Genomic DNA, 23482 nt, shown 5'->3' on the forward strand with positions numbered 1-23482 from the left:
TGGTAGACCTTGTATGGTGGGGATGGTGGGTGCTTGTACATATAAATATTCATAAAGATTTTTATTAATCAGGCCGCATTTAAAGACATCTGATAATATATTGTACACATAAATGCACATTCTGTTAACAGAATCCATGTCTTCAGTAACGTAAAATTTATCGCGGAGCATAACATTCATTTTCTGTTTGTAATGTTCAATGTCCAAAACCACTATTCCGGAGCCCTTATCTGCTGGTCTAATTATGATATTTGAGTCATTTTTTAATTTATTCAAGCTAAATCTTTCATTAGAAGTTAAGTTGTCAAATCTTCTTTTATTTCTTGACTCATATTGCTTTCTGTTATTATAAAATTTATAAAGTTCTTCTTCAGTGACCTTCAAGTAAGCTTCAACCAAGGGGTGGTTGCATGGTACGAAGTCACTTAAATTTTTGAAAATGAAAGGTTTAGTATTGTTACTATATACAGTGTTTATAGTATGTATGTTAACATCATCTTTTGGTTCAAACATGTATTTCAACATAATATTAGGACAAAACACTTTAAGATCTGTGACTGTGTCAATGATGCCACTATTAGTATGTGGTATAAAATTTAGACCTTTATTTAAAAGTTTGATATCATCCTCTGTTAGTTCAATACTAGACAGATTAAAAATTAATCCTGATGGTTGCTGTTCTACATTTTTTTCAAAGTGGTGTGATGTAAGGTTTCCCCTGATATTTTCCTCTTTTGTCTCCCCCTGCTCATTGAATGGGACCTCCTTATGCCCCTGTCTGGGCGTATGGCTAAAGAGAAAGACAAATTAGTTTCTATTCTTGTGTTATTAACATTACCTCTTGTTTTTGGCTTCACTACAGGTGTTGTTTCAACATTACTATTGGTGCTGCTGTTAGTAATGTTGACTTTCGGGTACAAATTGTGATTATTAGTAATACTTGAATGTGTTAAATGTATTACATCTGAGGAATCATTACAAACATTTTCTATAGTATGGTCAGATATTGTATTATTATCTGATACAGCTGCTGTGTGGCTATCTGATTTATGCATTTCAACAACGTCAACTGCACTTTTTAAAACATGTTCAGAGGTGGTAAAAACATTCCTATTGGAAGTATTGTTGACAATGGTATCATTATGACTTATAGAATGCAATGAAGTGTTGCCCCTAGTTCTATTTAAATTGGGGGGGTCTTGCATAGTATCATTAACATTGTCTGCATTCAGATTAATATTAACAGGTGTCCTTCCATTAACATGTCTAGAAGTTTGCCCATTTCTTACAATAGTATTATTATTAGAAGTATTCCTGGGCCAAGTGAAGACATTACCTGTTCTAAAGTCTTTAAAGTCTCTAGATACCTTAGATTTCTTCTGTTGAAATAATTTGTGCTCATAAGCTGATACACAGTCTAAAATGTTATCAAATAATGCATTTACAATGCTTTCTGGAAAGACATTTTTTATACATATATGCATTATTTAATAACATTTTACATTCATATTCATATGTTTCATAGATATTACTCATACATATACACATTTTCAATTATTTACAACATTCCATATTAACATTCACATTCATATTTATACATCTTTCACCAGTATCATATATATACACTAACGTAAAAACCAATTACTGGAACAGCGAACAACTAAAACAAAACCAATCCACTCAGTCTGTTCCAAATGGACTCACAAAGCACCAGCTCTTCACAAATCCAATGTGAACCGTATTTCCTTTATTGACACACACAAGTAAAAACGTTAAGCGCTTTCATCTAATTAAGACTTCATCAGTTCTGAGTGGATTGGTATATATATACATTACATATTCATTTATATATACATACACATACATATTAGATTATATACATATTCATTTATTTATTCATTCATACACATTTTATATACATACATTTTTCATAAAATATTTTTATATTTTTATATATACATATTCATATATTTATAACATAATATATACATATATTATATATTATATATATATCTTTGTTATTTATATACAAGCAGATCAGGAAACTCTAAAGCATATATCAGTTTTATACATTATATATATATTTAAATTGTTTTTATATACTCCCAAAACATTTTTTATATAATGTATTGTACATATTATAATGTTTTAAGTCACTCTGTGTTTATATATTTTTAGATGTATTCATGGGCTCACAATGTAATGTTTGATTGTTTAATCATGACATATTTAATTGGTTTTAATTATTATATTGAATGAATTAAAGCAGACTATATAAGGAGTTGATTTACCTGGAGGGTTGTAATATCTGATGAAGCTAATCTAGCGAAAGCGCTTATCCCTGTACTTTTATTTTATGTGAATAAACGGATTTGATTCAATTTTACCAGACCTGGCTACTTGAACCAAGAAAGAACTTTTGGGTTTATGTTTTCTTTCCTCGTTCTCGCACATGTACCTATTTTCTTGCCAAAAATCGGTAAGTGCTTTTGCATTAAACTTCATCAGACCATTAAAATGCATCTACAAAAGATTCCCCCTTTTTAATGCTCAAACAAATTAGAAACCATCCAGTCAAATGTGGTCTCTCAACCAAGTCAGTTAAATGCATTCGTAATAGCTTATGCTTAAAAACAGTATCATAAAACTTCTAAATGGAACTATATATCGATCCTAAAACAGATAAAAATACATATAACATGTCTACAGATAGAATATGTTAACAACATGCACTATACTACAATAAGTCAGATAATGAATTATTTAATTGCTAGTCTCCTAGATTTTTAATGAGGTTTCAAAGATGCCCTTTCATTGAGGCCTTTGCCTCTATCTGCTCTAAGCCTGAGGATCCATTTTACTTCTCTACTTTCTGTATTATTTCTAATATCTCCACCCCTGGAGCTTGGTATAACATGGTCTATCAACATAAAAGTAAAATAATGTGTATCGTCCTACGAGTTAACATGTTTAGACAGGGCATTATTATTGCATCCTATCCTAATATTATAATAATTCTCCCTAATCCTTTGTCTCAGGGTTCTGTCTGTCTTGCCAACATAAAATGATTGGCATGATATATAGGATGCTAAATAAACCACATGTTGAGTCCCACAATTTGCTGAAACAGTGAACCTGAAATGTTGCCCTTTGTCAGGATGTGTGAAGCCTTCTGTCTGATCAATATATTGGCAAAAGTTACAATGTCCACAAGTCACAGTTAAGGGCTGTGTCTTAGTCAACTCATCTACCTTACTCCTGTCTGAACATAATAGTCTTTTCAAATGACACCTATCTGGGTGCATCACCCACAATTTCCTTTACTGTGGGGTCAACAGTGAGTACTCCCCAATGTCTTTTTATAATATCTATAATGTTCCCATTATCCATCTTATAGTACATAGGGACCTTCAGCCTAGAATTTGAAGGTGTAGAACCATGGACAGTATCTCTCCTATTAAGTTGTCCTCTAGACGAGAAGTATGGACTCACCCTCCCCTTCCTGAGATCTTTTAAGTCATGAAATCATACTGTTTTTCAGCTTGTCATCCATTTTCTATTGCAATATACCAGCTTACCATTTTTTTAATTTAACATAGGCAATTTATTCTTTGACGGCAACAGGCACTGAATTTGTAGATGAAACACTGAAATATACAGTTGTTTTCTAGCAACAACATCTTCATTAGTTTCAGATATCTTTAATGTGGAATTATTCAGATTACTTTTACTTCAGCAGAGTCACTCAAACAAGTGCTGCTGTATAATACAAGGGATATAATTCAATTATATATTATAATTAATACAATCAGGTAAATCAAATAACTTTTGCATGGCCCTAACGGTGTGCAAGGAGCCTATTGCTTGAAAACAGTTCAAAGGTAAATAACCTGCCACTGGCCAGATGCATTTTCTTTGAATGTGGGTTTCAATGCTGTTTCATTGAATGTGAGTTTCAAAAGTAGAGAAGCTTTAATGCCAAGTCTGTTTTCATTGTAAGACCTTTGTTTAGGTTTAGTAAATGTCTCAGTGTTTGGGCTATAATGTTTGAAATAAAAGTTGTAAATGCCTATTGCTTGAAAACAGTTCAAAGGTAAATAACCTGCCACTGGCCAGATGCATTTTCTTTGAATGTGGGTTTCAATGCTGTTTCATTGAATGTGAGTTTCAAAAGTAGAGAAGCTTTAATGCCAAGTCTGTTTTCATTGTAAGACTATTGCTTTGTTTAGGTTTAGTAAATGTCTCAGTGTTTGGGCTATAATGTTTGAAATAAAAGTTGTAAATTAAATCCAGCTGCCTGTAATCATTGTAGAACTAAAGCATAAAACAGTATGCACACAGATTTGAACAGTGTCTACAGTAAATGGGGAGAAATAGCCAAGTAATGGGACACTGGAATGGCTGTGTGGGCGGGGCTTGGGGTGGGTGGACTTGGGCGGGGCTGTGTTGGCAGGGGGCGGGGTGAGCTATGTGGGTGGGGCTCTGGGTTTGCACCCCCCTGCAAAAAATCCTGCGGGCTCCCTTGGAAAGTGTGTATATATTTTTGAAGTTAAGTCTGCATTATACTCCTGCCAACAGTGTATTAATGGAAAAATGTGAAGTTAATATAGGTGTATGATGATGAATGGATCTTTGCTCATTGGAAATTTTAATTTATGACTGCTAAAAATATTTTGTTTAGTCAGTCTGATGGATACCTTAATGATTTTTCTTTTTATAAATAATAATTGTGTGTGTGTGTGTGTGTGTGTGTGTGTGTGTGTGTGTGTGTGTGTGTGTGTGTGCATCTGTGTGTATAAATCTAGATAAAAGGTGAAATAAAACAACAAATCCTAACTACTGTAATAGAAACTGTGTTTAGAAAATAGTCTGCCAACATCATTACAAATTTATTTACGCCCTACCAACATCTTTACTAAGTTACATACATACACTGTACTGGGATCATTAAGCTCTATTAACCAATTTAAATATTTTCACTTGCAGTAGATTTAATTAATTTAATTAATTATTTAACTATTTGTTAACTTTGTGAAAATATGGGAGTCAATGTACTCAAATCCTACACCCCAATTACATCAATGTTGTCAGAAAAATGGGTTATATGCTTTGAATCTTGCACCACTGCCAACAATTAATTTTAAAATGAGGTGACTGCCTGCCTTATAGAGAACATGCAGTAATGCCTCAGGTTATGACCTGTACCTGCCACACCCAAATAAGGTTTGCAATATACAGTTGCAGGATAGAGTCATAATCACTGACACCACATGAGTTCACTCAGCATAGTCTAAGTCTGTCTTCTAGCACAATATTACTCGAAGTTACTGAAACTCACCTTCTATTGCAATTTTACAAACATTGGCTGAGACCTAGCCAAACTATTTTCACAGTAGTTATGCTGATACAGTATTCCTCTTAGCAATAGTCTCTTTGCCCCTTAACATAATATGCTATATGCAATTATGATAATCTGGAACAACTGAAGTTTCAAGAACACCCACCACTACCATGGTGCTACCTTTGTTAATTTCCTCATGTTTTTTTCCCCGCTCATTCTCTACTGACATTAAAACTATTACAAGCCCCATTTTTTTGGTTACACTGGAAAAATCCAACCAAAGCCATTGCCTGTCCTGGAACTAGTGACTGCCCTTTTTCCTGTGGAACTTATTACAATGGTTTAGATTGCATCCCATGAATTCCCTTATACGCATGTTAGGTAAACTCCTCTTGTGCAGTTGTATACTGCTCTCTTGGTAGAGGACACATTGTATACCAACACTTAAGCTGAGGTAAATTTCTGCCATGTCAGCTAGATCCTCATATCTCCTGGCAAAGTACTGATTACTTACTGCATTATCATAAGCTGTCCCAGCATTTCAGAGGTAGTAACTTGACATCCACTCACTCACTCACATATGAAAGTAAGGATATATTCCTGCAGAAAAATCATTGATGCTGTTTTCTGGCTTTCCTCTAGCAAAGTACTGATTACTCGCTCCATTATCATAAAGGCTCCCAACATTTCAAGATAGTAACTTAACATCCACTCACCTATACATGAAAGTAAGTGCTTATTTCTGCAGAGAAATCACTGACAATGTTTCTGGTTTTCATAAGTGTTCTCTGAACTCTTTTTCTATAAGTTTCAGGCATGTGTTCAAATAATTCAAAATGGGCATCCTTTACTATAATTGAAACAGTCAGAATCAGACTTTTTACTACTGGCCTATATAACTTCAACTGTGAGCAAAGTAGCTAAAAGCCTCACCCATTGCCATTGGTTAATTTGATTCTGATTACATCCTCTTTCAAATGTCCATATAAACCTAAGTATTCTGGACCTTTGTCCTGGAGAAATACTTTAGTACTGACCTTGACTGTTTTCATTCCTGTTACTTGAAGAAAATAAAAAGTAGTAAGGTGGCCAAAAGGACCGAAAACGGCAAGAAGCAATATCAAAAGTAATAAAACACTGGTCCAACCGTTAGAATATGTTTATTAAAAAACAACAAACTTTCAAGCCACTCATGACTCTCCATCAGTGTTACAATTAAAAAGCATTCATCTCTTATTTAAAATCAAATCCAGCCTATCAGAGTAGTTGTCACAAACATATGACTTAAAGCTTTATAAAATCACATGACAGAGTAGAGATCACATGGAAAAATCAGTAATGAATAATGAGTAACAGTAGCCAACCAATATATATATATATATATATATATATATATATATATATATATATATATATACATATAAATATATATAAAAATACATGAATACCTAGGTGACAAAAGTTTGTTTTTCTTTTAAAAGTGGTTTAACACTATTTTTTATATTACGTCCAGGTGTTTTATCCACCCTGAAAAAATTATTCCATCTATATTCAATCAGTTCTAAGTCGCCACCACGTATACCTAAATATACTGTTTGCAAAACTCTAAACTTAAAAGTGTGATCATTGCCAAAACCTGTCACATGCTTAAATAATGCATTAGTTTCTACTTTTCTTCTAATTTCTGATAAATGGGAAGCTATACGCTCTTTCATTTCTGATTAGTCTTCCCAACATAGAAACAACTGCATTTCTCATAATTAGCAAGGTATATAACATTCTCACTTGTACAAGTTCAAAAGTCCTAAAATGAAAAATGTTCTTTCAAACAGGATGCATAAATTCAGTTTCCAAATTAGTATACCTACAAAAAGAACAATTATAACATGGCAAAGTCACTTTTTTATTTGATATAAAATGTCTTTCTTGATAAAGCTCTTTATAACACAGAAATTGCTTTAAATTTTTATCTTTCTTATAAATAAAACATGGACAACCACCTAAAATTTTCTTTACTTCAGGGTCGGATTACAAAATACTCCAATTTTTTCTTATAATATGTTTTATTTGTGGTGTGCGTCTATTTAATTTAGTAATATAACCCAATTTCCTAACTGTATCTGATGTATTTATTCTAGTGCATAGTCAAGTTATTACCCAGCATATAAGTTATCCCTTGACCAGCTCTTTGTGAGGTGACTAACACTCTATTAATGTTAATCATTGCTCTATTGTAGCCTCTAATACAAAAATCATTGGTCATATTATTAAGTTCAGTAACAAAGCCACTTGCAGTCATATTTAACCTACTTGCTCTCAAAAACTGACTTCTAACAACATCATCATAAACATGCCTGGGGTGCATAATAGTATTATGTACATATCTTGTGGCCTGAATATTTTTGCTAAGAATAGAAGTCTGAAACTCACCCTCAATAATAGCTACACTGATATCCAAAAAATTAATGCACCTTCTAGAGTATTTTAAATCAAACTGAAGAAATTCAGTAGATTGTCATAAATAACCACAAACATTTCTAAAGATTTTATGCTCCCGAGCCACTCCTGTTATTTACATATGCTTGATGAATGGTCAAGAATTCTCTATCATGTAGACACACTTTCTCCTTCTCTTGTGTTGTGAACACTTCGTGCAAAAAATGAATTTCCTCATCTGCAGCTTTAAGACATTTCGGCTCTTGCTTCTACCCTTCAAGCTGTTTCATTCTTTCATCAGGCTTTGATCTCCAGGTGTCTCAGTTCTAGTCTCTTTAATTCAAGCTAGATTTTAAGATCATCCAGGGGCACATGGGATGGTCCTTTTTTCTGAAAGTTGCACAGCTACAATCCCTGCCAGGTTATTTCCTTGCCCAGTGGACTGAACTTCAACTGCAAATAAGGTGGACATATTTATTTATTAACATTTGTTTACTGAGAAAATCCAAATGGACACAGGTGCCCTTTTTCAGCAGAGGCCTAAGGAGAAAAGCTCCAAGGTATCATATTTTACAAAAACAAATGTTATAATACAGTTTCAGTGAAAACATAGCATAATAGTCAGTATAATACAATTTGTATTGATATTCACAAACATTAAATTTGCAGTCCTTGCACTGAGATTTTACAGCTAGAACAGTAGTGCATAGGATACATAGGAATAATTTAAGAAATGCAATAGAATGAGGTATTAGAGGAGATAAGCAAGTTTAAGCGTTAACAAAGTAGTAATTTGGTTGTGCTAATTAGAAGTAGGTATAGTAGTTTATGAAGTATAATAAAATGAGTTATTAGAAGGGGATAAGCAGTTTTAGTAATTTAGTGCTTTAAAGGGCGGTATAAGAAAGGTGATGAAGGGTGTTAGAGATCTGTGTCCCATATTAGGAGAAGGGACAAAGCTCGAAGGCAGATTGGAAGTCTTTAATAATGGTTTGAAAAGCTAAAGGTGTGTGATAGACCTGAATAGCACAGGAATTTTATTCCAGGTTCTAGATACACTGACCCCAGCATCCCTCTGTGGTTTGCAAATGGTAAGCAGTTGTTTATTATTTGACCGAAGGGGACAAATTGGAAGAAAATATTGAAGTAAGGGTCTAATTGCAAGGCAGGCAATGACATTAAATCAAAAATGAAACGAAACACAAACCAGCTCCAATACAGGAACCCACAAGAAATAAAAATGAAAAAAACATCGACCACCGGACAGATAGAACCGACAATAAGGCACAGACCAGGAACTTGAAGCAGCAATAATGTAATCCAATAAAAAGCACACCGACTAAGTTCTATCTGTCCAGTGGTCGATGTTTTTTTCATTTTTAATGACATTAAATCAACCTTGTTCATGCTAGTATGTGGAACTCCTTTTGACTTGTACGCATTAAACAGCTGTGCCACTAACACTTTTGAATACAGAGCTCATCTTTTTTGTTTTCTAACTACCGACTAAAAAAATTCAAATGACTGTTGTGCTATGCAAAATGTTGTGTACTTTTGCCTTGTGACAACAATGATTCACATTCTGTTTGATTAAAACTATTTTCAGGCTATGTAAATCCAACTTATACTACATCCATACTAACATCACCCAGTATATGAGATATAGGCAGGGCTGTGTAGTTTGAATCCCACATTGCTGGCAAAAATCATGCCATGGACAGATATTACAGGCTTATGAATCCCACATCACTCCCACATATTAAATATGCAAAGGGATAAATGGCCTTAACAGCTTATAGCAAACATGCACTACTGTATCAGATTATGAGCAACACCTGCTACACCCAAATATGCTTTATACTGCACATGTACTGAAGGGAGTTTTAATCACTGTTTCCACAGGATGTCACTAGTCTTGAGCACAGCTTAGTGCCTTCTAATGCAATATTGCCAACCATAACTGAGATTTAACCAAATGATTTTCACACACAATCTCAAATATTTGGCAGGAAGGACTATTGATAGTTCTCTAACAGCCTCAAACAGAAAGGAAAGAGCTGCAATCCTGGTTCAGTACTCCTAGAAGGTTAGTGTAGTTTCCAGAACAAAACAGAATTTGTACTTGTTTTAAACCAAGCTGCTTAGAACATATACAGAATCCCATTTCAACTTATGGGCATGAGGTTTATGATAGCAAGCAGTGAATGTAAAAACAGTAAACAGTTCTATTCTACTATATACAGCTGCATCACTACTTAAAAAAACAGTTATAAATGTCATACAAAAAGAATAGTTATAACTGTCACACAATTAACAGAATGTACAGCTCTGTACATTTTACATCTAAGAAAATGTACAGCTCCTGACAAGTCTGGTAGGTAGACAAGCAAGATCTGTCACAAGATGCATATCCACCTACACGGTCACACAAACACACATGCACACACACACACACACACACACACACACACACACACACACACACACACACACACGCATGCAAGTACACATTCACACTATAACTTACCAACAGACAAATTGGTTGAATGCCAATTCACCTACGGCATATCTTTTTGGTGTTGGTGGAAACCAGAGTACCTGGATAATACCTGCATAGAGACATGGAATACATGTAGACTCCATACAAAAGTAATTGCAGCTGATACCTCAACCACAGATACTATGACATGACAACTCTACTCACTGTGCCACTGTGCAATGATCAGTTCTAATTTCACATACAACTTTTTTCAGACCACAAAGTATAGCCAATTATTATGCACAGTACTGATGCCTGACTGTTAAAGAAAGTGAAAGAAATTATGGTCACCTTTTTACTTTTTGATATACTGTAATACTCACACACAAAGTCATTTTCATCCACAGAAAGCTCCTGTAACCATAAATGACAGCAACTTTATTGGCTGTGCACACCACAGATGTGTGATTGTAATAAAGAATGGCAACAGTAAGCTTTTTACCTTACTCTATACATGTGTGCATTAGTTCTGAGAAGTCAGATTAATGACTGCTTAATATAATCACAGTGTTAGCCATATTCACTCTCAGATGGCCCTTCCATACCCAGCAGTTACAGTCATTCTACTGACTGTGAACACCAGATCTTTAAATGTCTCATTGTGATAAAATGCAGTACTGCAGAATAACATATGTCAAATTTACTTCACACAAACAGTAGCCACAGTAAAGGATTCCTGCTTGCTTCACACAAGTATGTATTAGTCCTGCAAAGCCAGAATGATTGTTTAATATGAGAAAATGACAGCAGGATCAATTTATTTCACAGAGAGTCCTTATACTCAGTAATAATAGTCACTTTGCCACCTGTGTGCACTTCAGATGTTTGTGATAAAAAAATAATTTCCGCACAAATGTATTTCAGCTTTGTTTCATGCAAACAGTAGCCACAGTAAAGCATTCCATCTTGCTTCACACCAACAGCTATTACTCCAACAAAACCAGAATAATGACTTTTTATCTTGAGCAAACAGTATCGTCACTGAGATTGGTTTTCATCCAAGGGCAGCTTCTGTATCTAGCAATTATAAACACTTAATTGACTGTGTATACCTCAGATATCTGGTTGTAATTAAATTAAAAAAATAATTGGCCACAGTCCTTTATCTCAAAACCTTACATAAACAAGTGTGTGTGCTCAACAGCAGCCATTTTATTGACTGTGTACACTTCAGATGTCTCAGTGTGAATATACATAGTTCCATCCACCAAAGAAAGCCATTTGCATGACTGTGTGCACCTCATATGTCTGATTGTAATCAAATAAATGAAAAACACATGTATATGATGACCACAGTAATTTATTTCACCAGGTCTTTGCTACCAAACCCATTCAGTGCAGCACACCCAACCATCTAGACACAGACACACACACACACACACACATATATATATACACATTAAAGTACAAGTCCTACTAATTGGTTGGCAGTGGCACATGTAGTGCTACATATAAAGCATGTGAAGCAGAGTTTCTCTGTAACCCAATTCAAGTGCAACTTTAACAATTGGACAGGGAACAGGAAATTCTTCCCTGCTTTGGCACCTATGTCTCTAATGGACACAGGCAACCTGTAAATGGTTCATCTCCCAGGCCCCTGCTTGTAAATGTTTAATTTCCCAAGCCCCTGCTTATACTTATCAAGGGTATCAGAACTTGTCACAGATTTGGGATGCATAGATTGGCTTAAAAAGGCTCTTGTGGTTAGTAGCCTGGTAAGCACCTATGAACCTATAACAAATACTTTCTCCCATGATTGCAGTCTCCTTAGCAAGTTACTACACATTCTTTCACTTGTGATTCAGGTTGTCTTAGGCATATGTCACCTCAAGCAGCCAGCATCTTTGGAAAAACTAATCACTAGGCTATCTGGCAGCCCAAGCCACAATTGAAAGCATATTCCCATTCCCCAAAATGGCAGGAGTGCTTGTATTAAGGTTCAATCACCTTATTTACTATGTAGGCATATGCATAAAGGCAGAGCTGCCTTCAAAGCTGAAAAACCGTCTCAGATGGCTTTTTTCTTTAAAGAAATTCTAACTCTGTGCATGGAGATTCATGGAGTTCTGAGTTTCCAAAATGGGAAAGTCAACTATTTTTAAGAAAAAAAGATAATAATAATAATAATAATAATAATACAAACAGCATTTTTTCTACATTGCAAGGATTGCAGCTCAGAAGTCCAGTACCATGAAATACCCCTAGAAAACATGTCCTCTTAAATGGCAGTCAAATATAGTTATATAAAAAGCTCTTATTAGCTACTAACTAGGTACAGTGAACAAAAATAACTCTTTTGTAAATCAGTACTACATTATTTTAAAATTATTTCTAGTATAAAAAGAATCTATTTGTTCACCATTAAACTCCATATTTATTTTCATAACCTCTATGTTTAACAAAACATCTTCTTCTGTAATCTTCTTACAATACTCATCCCATTTTAACTTATAATTTTTTCAGGATAGCATTTTATTGAGTATAGCTTATTTGAGAATACATTACTTTGGAGGTTTACTTTGTAAATAAGCAAGAGTTCTATAACATTGTATATCCACTTGATTAACAGGAAAACAACTATTATCCACATATCTTAGTAGATTGTTTTCCAAAATAATATATAAAAGGACCATTCTAAGAAAAATGCAGTCTCTGCAAACAATTACAATGAGTAGCAAACTTGAAACGTACATCAAATGTTAGTGACACAAAATAATTCAAAGTGTAGGGACACACACTGATAAGATGCCAGAATCATAGTATATGCCTGGGACCAAGGGATTCATCTATATGTCACTCTATGAAAGCACTTTCCCAGTACTGATTTGCTTTACAACAGGCATAGCACCTTCATCAAGGCAATAACTGTGCTTACCAAAGGTGGTTCATGTGACTTCTAGCTCTTTGTGATTGCTTTTTTTGACCATCAGTAAGAAAAGATATAACAAGGACTTATGTGGACTGATCTCTGCCATTATTTCCAATCCCTAGAAAATGTAACACTGCTATTGAAGTTACTGAGGGGGCCCCGTACTATATAGATGATTGCCTAAATGTTTCTTTTAAGAGAGTCTAATTTGGAGCATTACCAGAATGTATAAATCGAGTTCTCTACCTCTTTTCAACATTTCCAGCAGACTGAAAAACCACTTGTAAAAATCCTAGCAACCTGTGTCAGAATACAGAAATAGTTAAACAAACATTACCATTCAAAAAAACTATACCTACAGGAGATGCTGTCATTCCCAACCAAATTCGGTATTCTAACCACATATCTTTGGTAATCTGATAGGACAGCTCATTTTCCCAATCCACCCTTTATTTGTTCAGCTTATTAATATTCTTGGCTTTCAGAATTGTATAGGCAGTTGCCACCAGCCTTCTGCATGGAAGAGAGTTACTCATTGAACCAGCTAAGAGTTATCCATTGAACCAGCTCAGGAACCTGATCTGTATTAGACTCATCTGTCTGTAGCTTCTTAAGCAAGTTCTCCAAAGCTGTGTACCAGAATATGTCAAGCTTTGTCTCACTCTACTTGGTCTGAAAGTCAAATCATGCAATAAACTGTATGCTATTATATACAAGTTCCCAATATCATAGCCCCTTCTTATATATAAGAAATCTTTCCAGCTACATTCTATATTCTTTCATAAATAGGGCAGTGAAATCAGGGCTACCTCCATCCTCTACTCCCTTACTCTTACCTTGTAATAATACCCATCTAACAGAAGCAGACCAGGCATTTGCCAAAGTGTGGGGACATCATCAGGATAACTGACAGCTAATTCACTCTCTGTCACAATCCAATATGCTTTCCATCTTGAAAAACATATCTTCCACACTTTTTGTTGATTAACCTATGAAATAGCCCTAAAATGATGGTCTTCACATACTTATCTAGATTGGAGAGGCCAAGTCATCCCTGGTCTAATGAAAGAGTCATCAAATCCCAAAAAAATTATTGGTTTTGGCTCTTTCCATATAAAGGCAGGTAAGAGGCTCCTCAATGATTTCAGAATATTAGAAGGGGTTGGTTGGAGGATACTAGCTGCAGTGTAGATCAACAGTGGCAGCATAAATCACTGAAGTGCCTGAATATATTGGGGCATATCAAGGATCAAGAGTTTCCAATGCTGTATCCAATGTTTTAACTTATGAATTATTATCTTATATGTCGGGCAATCATTTCCTTAACTATCCAGTAAAAAAAGAATCTCAGAAATTTTAATTTTGAGGCATTCCTTAAAAAGGGTAACTGTGTTAACATTGCTGTGGATGGTGAGTATCCAATATATAATTCTGAGGTTTTCCTTAGATTTATTTTATGTCCTACCAATTTTCTAAATGTTTCCAGTATTGCCATAACTCCAGTATATCTTGCCAATCTTGCGGCCTGTGCAAGGGCTCAATATAGATTGCAAAAAGCAGTGGCAAGAGAGGGCAGTCCTAGTGAGTAGCCCTATTAATATGGAAAAGTGGACAGAACCTTGACCCTAATTTAACTCTCACTTGAAAACCCTCATAAAGTGCAGTAAACATCCAAATCAAATGATTGAAAACCAAAATGTCATGCAAAGAGAAACTCCCAGTTTACCCAGTTGAATACTTTCACAGCATCTGGACTCAGAGAAATAACTGGTGTTTATTGGGGTCTATATTCTCTATGACCTGCAAGGTCTTTATCATATTGTCAGTTGAGGTTCTCCCCAATACAAATCCAGTGTGATCAAAAAAAAAATAAGGATGAAATTATTGAATTTAATCTGTTTGCGATGACTGTCATGAATAATTCATAATTAGGATTCAGGCTTGAGATTTATTTATAAGATTGTGGGCATAGGAGGACTTTACTTGGTTTTAGAATTACTGAAAATATGGCCTCCTTCCAAGAATCTGGAAATTTACAACACTTCCAGAAACTGTTAAAGAGATTCAGCAGCATAGGAACTAAGGAGTGGTTTTATTTAAAATCTATAATAAATGGACTTCCATTACGATTGCTAAAAATCCAAAGTACTCAACTCTTTTATTAAACTAATTAAGAGTGTAAAGAAAATAAAATAGTTTCTGGGGACTCCCTCTTAATTACCATGCCCTTTGGTTTCAATAATTATAATATAAATGCAAGTTTTTATTTCTTTAGATGGATTTCCAAATAATTCTGCTATAAAAGATCATCTGTCAAGAATAATCAATCATCTAAACAATAGTGTAATCAAAAGAAAAACGATAAATGTTTACAAAAACGCAGCATAATTTTCCATGATGGTTCACAGTCAAAAAGCATGATAGATCCTCATATACTATCTCTCCTGCAGCATTATACAGAAAATTTCTCTTTTACATCTGACCCATCCAGCTCCAAAGTTTTTTCTTCCACTTTCACACCCAACTGCATCTGTATACCTCTTAAATACAGTGTACATTGTATTGCAAAATGGATGCAAAGGCAACTTTCTAAACTTAGCCACTGCCTCCTGAGCACTAGTAAAAGTCAACACACCTTCTACTGAAATGACCATAAACACTGCAGGGTAAAAGACTTCCAAGATGGCTGCACATTGAGTAACAGCTTAATTCTAGCTCTCCCATTGTGAAAACAGAAACTTAGCAGAGAAAGCCAGTGGACTTTTGTGTTTCTGGGTAAATTTCAGTAAATGGCTAGTAAGTGCATGCCTGGATGCCAGGAAAAAAGAAATACAGAGGACCTGAAGGAAAATCCACTACAAAAGGAGAGGAAAAACTCAGATTAAGGAAAGTACTCCAGCTGTTCAGCAAAAAGCAGTGCAAGCTCCAGACATGACTTCCAGTAACCTAGAGGAAAGCATAAGACAACTGCACACAGACCTGATTAAAATAAATGAAACACTGATGGAGTGTATCAACTCAAATAACAAAAGGCTTGAAAACAATTGAGAAGCTTTGAACAGATATTCAGATGACGTGATTAAACTGCAAAAATCAGTGGTCAAAATGAAGAAAAGGCTTGCTGAATATGAGACTGTTCAAGAAGAGATGTTTCAAAAAATAATAGAATTAGAGTACAGAACACATAGGGAAAACCTCAGATTTTCAGCTGTACCAGAGAATCTGGAAGGAACACACTGTATTAATTTTATGAAAGCACAAACCAGCAACTGGACTGGTAGTCCACAGCAGGAGTTGTTAATTGAAAGGCATATTGTGTGTATGCTCCAAACCTAGCTATGAGAAAGCAACCTATACCTTTAATAGTAAAGATGCAATCCTACCAGCAGAAGGAGTTGATTCTGATAAAACTGTGGAAGGACAAATTACTAAAAGTGGGAGACAGCAGAGTGTTTATGAAAATGATTACTCATTGTATACAAGGCAGAAGATGAGTATATTTATTCTCCTATTCAGGGAATGTCAAGAAGCAGGCATGAGATTTAAACTGCTGTGCCCAGCTATCTTCAAAATATTATTCCATGGAGGGGCAAAATATTTTTTTGATGAAGTGCATGCTAAGGAGGAAATACAAAAGTTTGTCCAACAAAAAGTGAGCTGTGAAACAGAAAGATGTTCTGCTTCTTGTTCTTCTGTTAATAAAGACTGCAGAGAGACTGTGCCATGAAACCTTTTCTAATGTTTCAAAGGAAAATGCTGGCAAGAAGAAATGGAGCACAAGAGTTGAATAGAAGAATTGAGAGTACATTGGAAATGAAGCAAAGACAGAATTTGGGAGATGGAGATGAACAGGAATAAAACCAGTAACTTGTAAATTGACAAATGGGAGATTACAAAGCAATAATTATAGTTATGAAGTATAACAGAACAATAAAATCTGGAAATAATGGACTTTTTTGGACTTGTGAGGAACTCTAACCTATATGCCCTACATCATGTCATTAATGTTCGGAAAAATACTTAAAGGAGGGGAAGTGGAGGGAGAAAGTTAAGTGTAAGTAAAACATATTTTTTCTTAATAGTACTATTTTTATAGTGTTTGATTTCCTTTGCGTGCTATAAAGTAATTTTTTTTCACTTGTTTTTAAGGGTAATGGGAATACTATTGCAAACAGGTGCTTCTGTTTTTTTTCTTTCTCCTTTCTTCTCTCTTTCTTCTTGTTCAGTTTTAAAAAAAGTGTAGGCACTGCAATGTGAAAAAAAGGCTGGTTAAAAGAGCATGACAAAAGAAAAATGAATGTGCTTTTTCTCATTTTTGCATGGGGGAATGACTAGATTAAGGCCCTTAGCTTGATCTAGTAACAAGTTTTAAGAGAAAGCAAGTAAGTGATAATGAATATTGAATATTATAAGGCTTTTAACTAGCAAATAAATGTATGCCTAATAGCAGTCCTGTATCTGATCCTCATGCCTCCATGTAGACATTCTAATAAAGAGAAATTGGCTACAGTCTGATAAAGAGAAATTGGCTAGAAAAAAAAGAGATAAATTAGCTAGGAGATAATGTTCTCTGAATGCATTCAGGTGTTTTCCCAGCTGGGAGACTATAAAGGTAAGACAAAACCAGACAGCACTTAGTAGAAGCAAAGGCTGCACCATGCATCTTAGCATGGATAACCTTTCTTTTAGGTTAACTCAAGTTTGTTAGTGTGGCTGTCAGTTTGGGATATTTGTTCCCATTAGAAGTGTAAAACTTCAGTATTTGAAGATGTACATAATTTTGTGTGTTACTATTAAGTTAATAGGTTTTAGGGGGTATTGTTTTTTTTTGTTTTTATGGCTTTCAATAAAACAAAAAGTTTTATAAGATATGACTAAGCTCAAATGTATATGACAAGAAACAACTGTATAAAAGTTCAACCTTTCAAACAGTGTATGCATGTAACACAAAAGCTGGAACTATACATGTAACAAAAAAGCTGTTATATATAAAAGGTGGGAATAATAACTTTTTAATACAATAATGCTTCCTGTAATGTCTTTAAATGTCAATGGTCTCACAGATAAATACAAAAAAGAAAGAGTAGTGAAGTATATTAAAAATGTAGAGTGCAAATAGCTATGCTACAGGAGACAGGCTTGGAAGGAACTGAACATGTAAATTTGATAAAGAAATGTTTTCAGGATCACTGTGCAGCAGAATACCTGGGACAAAGAAAAAGAGGAGTACTGAAATTAATTGTAAGAGGAGCTCCTATAGTGATAGAAGAGGACAAAAAGGATAATAATGGTAGATTTTTAGTACTAACAGGGTGCTGGCAAGGGAAGGAGGATTAGATTGGCATGTATTTATATTCCACCTAAATTATATTCCACCTAAAACTGCTATAATGAAGCTTAAGAAACTTCTTGAAGAAATAATCAGCTTTTAGCAAGGAATATTACTTATAGCTGGGGATTGGAATTTGATTTCCAGCAGTGAAGATGTGTCTTGGGGGTAGAAGGGAAAATATAACAAAGGAGGGTAGACTTTTGAAGAAAGTTATGAAAATATTTGGCATGGAATATGTGAATTAGAGTGCAGAGTGAATTTACATATTATTTCCCAAGCTATATAAAAAAAAAAAAACTTGCAACATCATAGGAAGCCACAAACTGATTAAAACATGATCTGTACAGCACTTGGAACAAAACTAGAGATTTCTATAAAAAAACTTGTATTATTACAAAATAGTTAAGCACTTTCCCATTCCATAAGGAACTTCTTAAAAAAATGATAAAACTTTTAATAAAACTCACTGTTTATATACAATCACAAGATGTCACGTGCATCATTAACAAATAAGAAGCAAAATCAGATGAACCCTATAAAAATTGCTAACAGCCTTGTTAAAAAAGCTGATTAAACTTTAAAATGTTTCAGTCTTAAAATAGAATTGATTGACACTGAGTCATTTAACCCTTGATGACAAGTAGCATTTAACCTAGGATACAAAAAATGCATATAAAAAGATTTAAAAAATATTTATTCCACAAGATACAAAAACCGAGGTAGGCTAGATATAATTTACATTTCAGAGGAATATGTGCATTTAATTTAAGGTCTTGATACGCACCCAACAACTATTTTAGAGCATGCGCCAATAATAACTAAAATATGTATAAAGCATAGAAATATGGGAATCGAGAAAAGGTACAAATGGAAAGAAAGCAGTGGTAGCTGTAATATAAGCCTATTTCATTATAAAGTATTTATGTCTATAATGGCTAAAGGATGGCAAAATTATGTCAAAATTGATAGATATGGATCAATGTGGTTTTGTGGAGGGGAAGTAAACATTTGACAACATTAACAGAACATTGATGATCCAGATGGAAGCAGAATGTAAGAAAATACCACTGTTGCTGAGAAAGCATTTGACAGAGTAAGCTGAGACTTTAAGAGCAGGACAATGAAGCATTTGCATTCCCTGATAAAATTATAAGGTTGATTAGGAGGATATATGAGGGATCAGAGGCGAAAATTAAAGTGGGTGGGGTCCTCTCTGGTAATTTTTGCTTGGTCAGAGGAACCAGGCAGGGGTGTCCTCTTTCCCCTTTGTTATGCATTATATTTAGAACCATTGGCAAAAAAGGGACTCAGAAATTCAAGAATATAATTGGTATGGTAGTCAAGAAAAGTTGGCTCTGTTTGCAAATTATAGTATTTTATAACATGCAAAACCAGAAAAGGACATTACAGTGTTGTGGAACATTCTGAGACAGTTTCATATCCTTTTGGGACACAAAATCAATAAAGCTAAAACAAAGGCAATAGCAATAAATTATATACCCACACATGAATTGGTTCAGCAGTATTCATATTTGAGGGGACAAGATAAAATTAAGCATTTAGGAGAATGGATTAAAAATGATTCTGCTGTTGCAGCTAAAAATATGTGGAAAAGGCTAAACAAAAGATAATACAGAAACTGAGAATTTGGAAGCTCTGTTATATGGATATGGATATTAAGATACAAGCAGTTAAAATGTTTTTTAGTCCCTTTAGTCTTATACACAGGTCAGGCATATTTTTATCAACCAGAGAAGAAGTTGTGAATATCAATTAATAAAGCACTGAAGGATTTTCTCTGTGGGGGAAGATGGCAAGAGTCACGTGGGATAAGATGATTATTCCGATACAACACGTAGACTCTAGTAAAGAAGCTGCCATTAAAAAAGGAATAATTAGTAGAGCATATAAAATATTGCATAATAACTATAAAAATCAATCAGAGGAGGTTAGAAAGGATTTGGAAGAGAGATTGGCTAAGCAAGTCACAAAGAAACAATGGGGGGTATATGTATGTCTCCCAAATATGCCACAAAATTTAGAAAATTTAGGACTTTTGCTTGGAAATGTTTACATAGATATTTGTATACCCCAAGTAGACTCCAGAGAATTTTCCCTCAGGTAGACAGCAAATGTTGGAGGTGTGATGGGGAATAAAGAGGTAATTGAGAACATATTTTCTGGGAGTGTAATGAGTTGTCAGACTTTAAAGATTCCCTGCAGACTGCTCTGTTGGAGGTACTGGATGAGCAAAGTGGTGTAACTAGGAAAATGATTTTTCTGAGCTATGATATAGAATTGGAATTAGTTAAATATAGTAAGGCCTTGCTGAGTCTAGTTATGGTGGCTGCCAAGAAAGCAATTTCTAGAAAATGGAAATTAATGTCTAAACCAACTGTACTTGAAGTAGTGAATATAGTAATAGAGATAAAACAACTGGAATTGGGATCTTTAAAAAAGGATAGGAGCAAATTACATAGGAAAATGGGAACTGTGGGGACAATGCATATAGGAAAGGAATAAGCTTTGAAAGAAGGCAGAACTTGAATGAGCTTTGTAATGTTTGACAGACAATAATTGCAGATTATAAATGATTTATAATGTTTGCAACTAGACTAGGATTATGTCAGTATAGTTTGTGATTTAAAATAATTGCAGATGGGATTATGTCAATATGGTTTGTTTTCATTTATATAAATGTATGATTGCCTATGTCATAAGTGATAATTTAATAAAGATGTTTCTTGTTTAAAAAAGACTGCAGGAGAAAAAGGCTAAATTTCAATTTGCATCTCTTACGCACTGTTATAGTATACACAAAATGCAGTCTCTGTTGAAATGCAGCATCTGAGTAATTGTGATGCATATGCACTATTCAACAAACTACAATAAATTATTCTTCCTCTGTTGTCATACAGCAGCTGCAGCACCTATTTCTTCCTATACCTAGTAGCAAACTGTACTAAAATAACCATAGGTTTTCCATAAGGTCTCTATCAAACAGTGAAGTCAGTCTACATGCTTTCTCAGTTTCCAGTGATGAGTTTACAAACCCTGTACACTGCATTATTTTACTCTTCCCAAACTCCATTGTCTCTCTTCTTCCTCCCACATTCTAATCTGTCTCAGATTCCTTCTACGTACCTTGTCCTGCATTGCAACCAATTTCTGAAGTATGTTTTCTACTTGACCACCCATCTCCACCATTCTGTTTCTTGTGTCAGCCACCTGTTGTTTAATCATAATCATCACAGTCACCTACTAGACATGTAAATATTCAACATCCTGAATTCTAAACACTTGTAACCTTTTTATATGTGCTTCTGAGAGAATAGCAATATGCCACAAATCAAATGTATATATTCTAGGTTGCTTTTTACTTCTTTAACCTTGCACAGATTATTTTTTTTTTCTCATTAGTGGATCATTGCTACATCTGCTGATTGTCCTCTTGATTTCTAGAGTTCCTCATCTTCTTCTCCACAAACATGTTTTCACCCAATGTTCCCATTTATTTCTGCCATCATTTAAATATTAAGACTTTATACACTATAATTATCATCAGGCATGTTTAATTATCATATTTTAATTATGAAAAAAATAACTTTGATTACCCATAATATATAGACCTAACAATGGAAGCATCCGACTTCACCAGACACCACCCACTTCATCTCATGTTTCCATTTCTTATTGTCTGTGTTTTCTTAATCCTCTGTGTCATCTCCTTATTTACAAGTGTTTTCTTTGCTATGCATGCTCCTTGTCTTTGTTGACTTTGTAGTTTTTATTATTATTATTATATTTCTAAATGTAAAGCACATTGCTTCTACAGTTATGGTTTTCTATCAGCATTTTTCATATCTGTTTGACTTACATAACACTGATCAGACCTGTATTTTCTTAATTATTTACTAATTATGTGCTAATAAAACTCTGGAGCTGTATACCCCAAGCTTCTGCTTTAAAGGGGCCTGGCTCCATCAGACATCTTGATTACCGACCCATAAATAAAACAGCATTTTCAGATATGAGTTATTAGAGCATTAGTTCGTATACCTCATCCCAGAATTACATGCATCACCTCAAATCTAGCCCTGCTTCTTCTGAAAAGATGTTTTTGCTGCTGAATGCCATAAACAACCTATAGCCACCTTAAATACCTGTAAATGTTGTTTAAAACTAAGAGCCCCATTATAAATGCAGTACGTTGATGTTTGCAATTTTAGTATGGAAATTATTACCATTGTCTTTACTTTCATATGATTGTCTACCCTATCCATGTGCTTCCTAAACATACAGAGATTCATTTTTGGCTTAATGTTCCATTCTAATTCATATACATTTTCTCCCAGACCTCAAGATTAAATCTATGTACTTCCTACACAACAAGAATTTATGCCAAATTGAGACTTTTGTTTTCTTCCATACCTAGTACATAAACTATTATTTCTTAACTACAGTTATAAAGTTTCTCAAGTGTGATGTTTATAACATGTATAGCTTTAAAATGCATCTGTTTCAGCTTGATCTAATGACTTATCTCATATGTCTACATAGGGCTTCTGAACCCAAAAGGTGTTGCAAATATGGGATTTGCCAAAACTATTTTTACCCTGTTTATGGTTTCTAATTTTGTTAGATTCTCAATATATCCTACTAAGCTGTTCTTTTCCTACCCTACACACATCTCCTACCTTTTTCAAATTTCAGTTATACATTTACCTGATATTACAAAAATGGATTAATTTTATTCCCTATCAATTACCTGTACATTCAATAAACTGCAAGAAGCCATTGGCAGTATATATATCCCTGATTTTCAGAATGTGGTATTTACCAAATCAAAATGTTGGTACTCTCTCCCTCCATCAGAATATTAGGGATTCCTAAGCCAGTTTGATGACATTGAGGCAGGATATAAATCTGTCTTGCTGTTAATGTGGGCTCCAGTGCAAGAGGTCA

The sequence above is a fragment of the Protopterus annectens genome, chromosome 13.part0, assembly GCF_019279795.1.
Source record: "Protopterus annectens isolate FY-2018-M chromosome 13.part0, PAN1.0, whole genome shotgun sequence".
Classification (NCBI taxonomy): Eukaryota; Metazoa; Chordata; order Ceratodontiformes; family Protopteridae; genus Protopterus; species Protopterus annectens.